Raw genomic sequence first — 4,939 nt, forward strand, 5'->3', positions numbered from 1 at the left:
CGCACGGCCACGACGGAGCCGGTGTCACCCTGCAGAGGGCTGCACTGTAGCACGCCGGGAACCGGCAAAGAACCGCGCAGACGTCGTCGTTGGCCGCGGCGTTGCCGCGAGCACGCGAAGAGACAAAGTCCGAAACGACGTCAGCCGGGGCGTCGAGCACGCCGCCCGCACTGTTCGCACTCGTGCTCGGAAATGGCGAAGGGGCCGTGCTAGCGTGCCTCGAATCGATCGGCCGGGGGCCCCGTAGGGCGACAGACAGGCAATTGTGCAGGAAACCGTACTGGCCATTGGCGAGAAATTGCCGTTCGCGCATTCGGTGGACGCGCTGCGCTTTCACGACTTCGGCATTGTGCTGCCGACGTAAGCTTTCAATCTTGCTCGCGGCGTTACGAGGCGGCACGATTTTCGCCAAACGCTCGTCGAAAGTGGCACGAGTACGGCCCCATGGAGGTCTGGGTACTTATCGCTGCTATTATATGGGGGTCCCAGAGAGCAGTCGCCCCCAAAGCGACCTGGGTGTTTGATATGCGGCGGGCTTCGTGCCCGTCAAGCGTGTCCCCGGTATCGCTCCCGTGGATCCCACAGCTGACGTCTGCAGCCTCATCCGCTTGATGCGTTAGGGGCTGGTTGTCGGACGACGCTTTTTCCACGATATCGAAGTGTGTTCCGCATCGTCCTCGGACGAATCAAATACGAAAGCGCCGAAGGCGCGGGCGTGACCCGTCGCCTAGCGGCTTTGCCGTCTCGGCTACGTTGCAAGTGTCGGTCGGTCCACCAGTGCTGCGGGCTCGAGAGAAACCGCAAGCCGCGATCGAGTCGACACAACCGGTCTATCGAGAATGTTGCGTGCTTCTTGCCGCGTGGCGATACCCGGCCCTGCGGGGAGGGCGCCGTTGCGAGCTCGAACGCCGTCGTCTCGGACTGTGCAAAGTGCTACCCTTTGCGAGAACGAAGCGTGTTGGGGCGCCTGAAGGTGGCCTCGGCATCGCAAAAACGGCGTCCGGCCTGCTTGAAAGGCTGGACGCGCAGTTGAACGATTACCTGGTTGATCCTGCCAGTAATCATATGCTTGTCTCAAAGATTAAGCCATGCATGTCTAAGTACATGCCGAAATAAGGCGAAACCGCGAATGGCTCATTAAATCAGTTATGGTTCCTTAGATCGTTTCTTCCTACTTGGATAACTGTGGCAATTCTAGAGCTAATACATGCAGTGAGCCTGAAGCCCTTTGGGCGACGGGTGCTTTTATTAGACCAAGATCGATCGGGTTTCGGCCCGTATTGTGTGGTGACTCTGGATAACTTTGTGCTGATCGCATGGCCACGAGCCGGCGACGTTTCTTTCAAGTGTCTGCCTTATCAACTTTCGATGGTAGGTTACTTGCTTACCATGGTTGTTACGGGTAACGGAGAATCAGGGTTCGATTCCGGAGAGGGAGCCTGAGAAACGGCTACCACATCCAAGGAAGGCAGCAGGCGCGCAAATTACCCACTCCCGGCACGGGGAGGTAGTGACGAAAAATAACAATACGGGACTCTTTTGAGGCCCCGTAATTGAAATGAGTACACTCTAAATCCTTTAACGAGGATCAATTGGAGGGCAAGTCTGGTGCCAGCAGCCGCGGTAATTCCAGCTCCAATAGCGTATACTAAAGCTGCTGCGGTTAAAAAGCTCGTAGTTGGATCTCAGTTCCAGACGAGTAGTGCATCTACCCGATGCGACGGCTCGGACTGAACATCATGCCGGTCCTTTCTTGGTGCACTTCATTGTGTGCCTCGAGAAGGCCGGTGCTTTTACTTTGAAAAAATTAGAGTGCTCAACGCAGGCGAGTCGCCTGAATAAACTTGCATGGAATAATAGAACAAGACCTCGTTTCTGTTCTGTTGGTTTTTGGAATACGAGGTAATGATTAAGAGGGACAGACGGGGGCATTCGTATTGCGGCGCTAGAGGTGAAATTCTTGGACCGTCGCAAGACGAACTACTGCGAAAGCATTTGCCAAGAATGTTTTCTTTGATCAAGAACGAAAGTCAGAGGTTCGAAGGCGATCAGATACCGCCCTAGTTCTGACCATAAACGATGCCAACCAGCGATCCGCCTGAGTTACTCAAATGACTCGGCGGGCAGCTCGGGAAACCAAAGTGTTTTGGGTTCCGGGGGAAGTATGGTTGCAAAGCTGAAACTTAAAGAATTGACGGAAGGGCACCACCAGGAGTGGAGCCTGCGGCTTAATTTGACTCAACACGGGAAAACTTACCCGGCCCGGACACTGGGAGGATTGACAGATTGAGAGCTCTTTCTTGATTCGGTGGATGGTGGTGCATGGCCGTTCTTAGTTGGTGGAGCGATTTGTCTGGTTAATTCCGATAACGAACGAGACTCTAGCCTATTAAATAGGTGCGGGTTCCCAGCACCTTACAACCTTCTTAGAGGGACAAGCGGCTCCTAGCCGCACGAAACAGAGCAATAACAGGTCTGTGATGCCCTTAGATGTCCGGGGCCGCACGCGCGCTACACTGAAGGAAGCAGCGTGTCTTTATCCCTGTCTGAAAGGACTGGGTAACCCGTGGAACTTCTTTCGTGATTGGGATAGGGGCTTGCAATTGTTCCCCTTGAACGAGGAATTCCCAGTAAGCGCGAGTCATAAGCTCGCGTTGATTACGTCCCTGCCCTTTGTACACACCGCCCGTCGCTACTACCGATTGAATGATTTAGTGAGGTCTTCGGACCGATGTCCGGCGCGGCCTTTCGGTTGCGCCGGTCTGTTGGAAAGATGACCAAACTTGATCATTTAGAGGAAGTAAAAGTCGTAACAAGGTTTCCGTAGGTGAACCTGCGGAAGGATCATTACCGGATTGTGAAGGGTGGCGAGCGCCATTGTTTCTACCCCGTGTGGGTGAAGCAGCTCGCTGCGCCCGACGCTTTCCGCCGCTGGCCCCGCTTGGACGCGGGGACGGCTATACCCGAACATGCCGGGGACTGCCTGAATTTTGAGGGGCGCCCCGTGCCAAATTTGTTGCGCCCAGTGGACGCCGGCTGCAACCTTGGACGGTTGGCTTGGCCGCGCCCGCGGGTAGAAACGGCGTAACGCACACTGGGTGGGCTTTCTGTCCGCTTTGGCGCTCTTGCGCGGAATGGGAGTAAGACGACCCGACCTGCTGCTTTGCCCAGTACGAGGGGAACGGCGAAGCGTGCGGTCGGTCAAGGAACTGACGGTCGAGAGCTAATGCCGCTGCCGCTTAGTACACACACGGAACCGTGGTGCGAGCGCTCTCCCGTCCTCCGCGGCAAACGCTGCCGAGTCTGAAAAGTCTGGCGGCTGCCGGTCGCTTCCTGCGGCGAGTATGGAGTAACGACCCGACTTTGTTGCCGCCCAAGTACTAAAGGAACGGTGTGGCGCTCGGTCGGTCATGGAACTGTCGGTATGAGGGTGCGGCTGCCAAGTACGGAAGGAACCGTGGCCTAAAGTGCTCTCCCGTCCTCCGCGGCAAATGCCACCGAGTCCGAAAGGGCCGGAGGCTGCCGGTCGGCTCCTGCTCGTGACGCGCGAGGTGTCGAGATCGCGGTTTAATGCGACGACGTCTGCAGGCTATTCGCCCGCCGCCGAGGGAAAGGCGGCGTTGCTGCGAAGTACCGAAGGAAACGCGGCTTTGCTACGTCGGAAGCGTTCTGCGGTTAGCGGACTTGTGCGCTTTGGGAAGGCGCCGCACGTCGAAAGAGGAAGTACGGACAGACGAGGGACTGTAGTCCCGGATTCGAACGCACTTGCGGCCAGGCCCTTGCTGGCTTCGTCTTCCGCCTCAAGTAGACTTGTTGTGGCGCCGGCGCAGGGAGCCGTCCCTGGCACTGGCCGAGTGGTTTTGGAGAGCTGCGCGAGTACGCGCGCCGGGCTCTTGTCTTTCGTCTCAAGTAGGCTGTTGGATCAACAGCGGTTATGCTGCGGCGATCTGCCGATGCGAAAGTGTGTGTGTGTTTGAGGCCCTTCTATGAACCTACTGCTGACTGAAGCGAAGCACGTCGATGGGGGTGAAGCCCTGCCCGTGGCCGTGTAGCCGTTAAAGACTCCACAGCGGCTTAGCCCTAATCATGGCTCTGTCGCTCTTTGCAATTTTTAGTGGAGCGATGTGAACGTGCACACGAGACACACGGGTCCGGTGGTTGGATGGCAGGTAAAACCGGCTTCGAGTGCGCGCAAACGGCATAAGCTACCTCGAGGGCAAGCGAGGAAGGCGTGGGCGCAAAACACACGCGCGAGTAGCAGGAGTGGAGTGCCATTAGGCTTTCAGCTGCTGAGACGCGGCCGCCGAAAGAGCGAGACTGGAGGAGCGCACGCCGAAAGGCGCTCTTCGAAACCACACACAGGGAGACGCCACGTGCCTAAAACCCTGGTTGTACTGTACTGAATTGAACAAACTATTTTTCACGACTCTAAGCGGTGGATCACTCGGTTCTCGGGTCGATGAAGAACGCAGCCAGCTGCGAGACTTGGTGTGAATTGCAGACACCACTGAGCACTGATTCTTTGAACGCACATTGCGGCCTTGGGTCTTCCCTTGGCTTCGTCTGTCTGAGGGTCGGATCACATATCAAGAGAGACTTCGGCGCACAGGGAACGTGCGTCCGTCGACTCGTTTTGACCGCGTCGGCATCATGGACAGTACGTTGAGCGCTAAAGCCACGCGCCAGCGGCCTCACGAGAGGGAGACGGTGGCAAACCGTTGTGCCAATTCTTCGAAAAGACGGAAACGAGGCATTACTACTGCAGCGTGACGAGTGCGCGCCTCTAGCAAGACCGCCGCAGGATGGAGTCGGATACCTGCAGGGAAAGAGCGGTCCAAGCACGAGGCGCGAACGTCTGTTGCCATGTAGCGCGCACGTTTGCGAGAGAGTCGGAAGCGCACGCTTGCGTGCACGGAAAACGTGGGAATGAAACGCCGGC

The 4,939-nt window shown here is 57.0% G+C and overlaps 2 non-coding genes across 2 annotated transcripts; both read left to right on the plus strand.

The window, feature by feature from the left end:
- The first annotated feature begins 1,038 nt into the window (after positions 1–1,038).
- Positions 1,039–2,850, plus strand: LOC140215074 (small subunit ribosomal RNA). The gene has a single exon (XR_011891995.1). It is a non-coding gene; the product is annotated as a small subunit ribosomal RNA (ribosomal RNA).
- Positions 2,851–4,424: 1,574 nt separating this feature from the next.
- On the plus strand, positions 4,425–4,577 carry LOC140215071 (5.8S ribosomal RNA). Its single transcript, XR_011891992.1, has one exon. It is a non-coding gene; the product is annotated as a 5.8S ribosomal RNA (ribosomal RNA).
- Positions 4,578–4,939: the final 362 nt, after the last annotated feature.

Source organism: Dermacentor andersoni, unplaced genomic scaffold (genome assembly GCF_023375885.2).
Source record: "Dermacentor andersoni unplaced genomic scaffold, qqDerAnde1_hic_scaffold ctg00000808.1, whole genome shotgun sequence".
NCBI lineage: Eukaryota > Metazoa > Arthropoda > Arachnida > Ixodida > Ixodidae > Dermacentor > Dermacentor andersoni.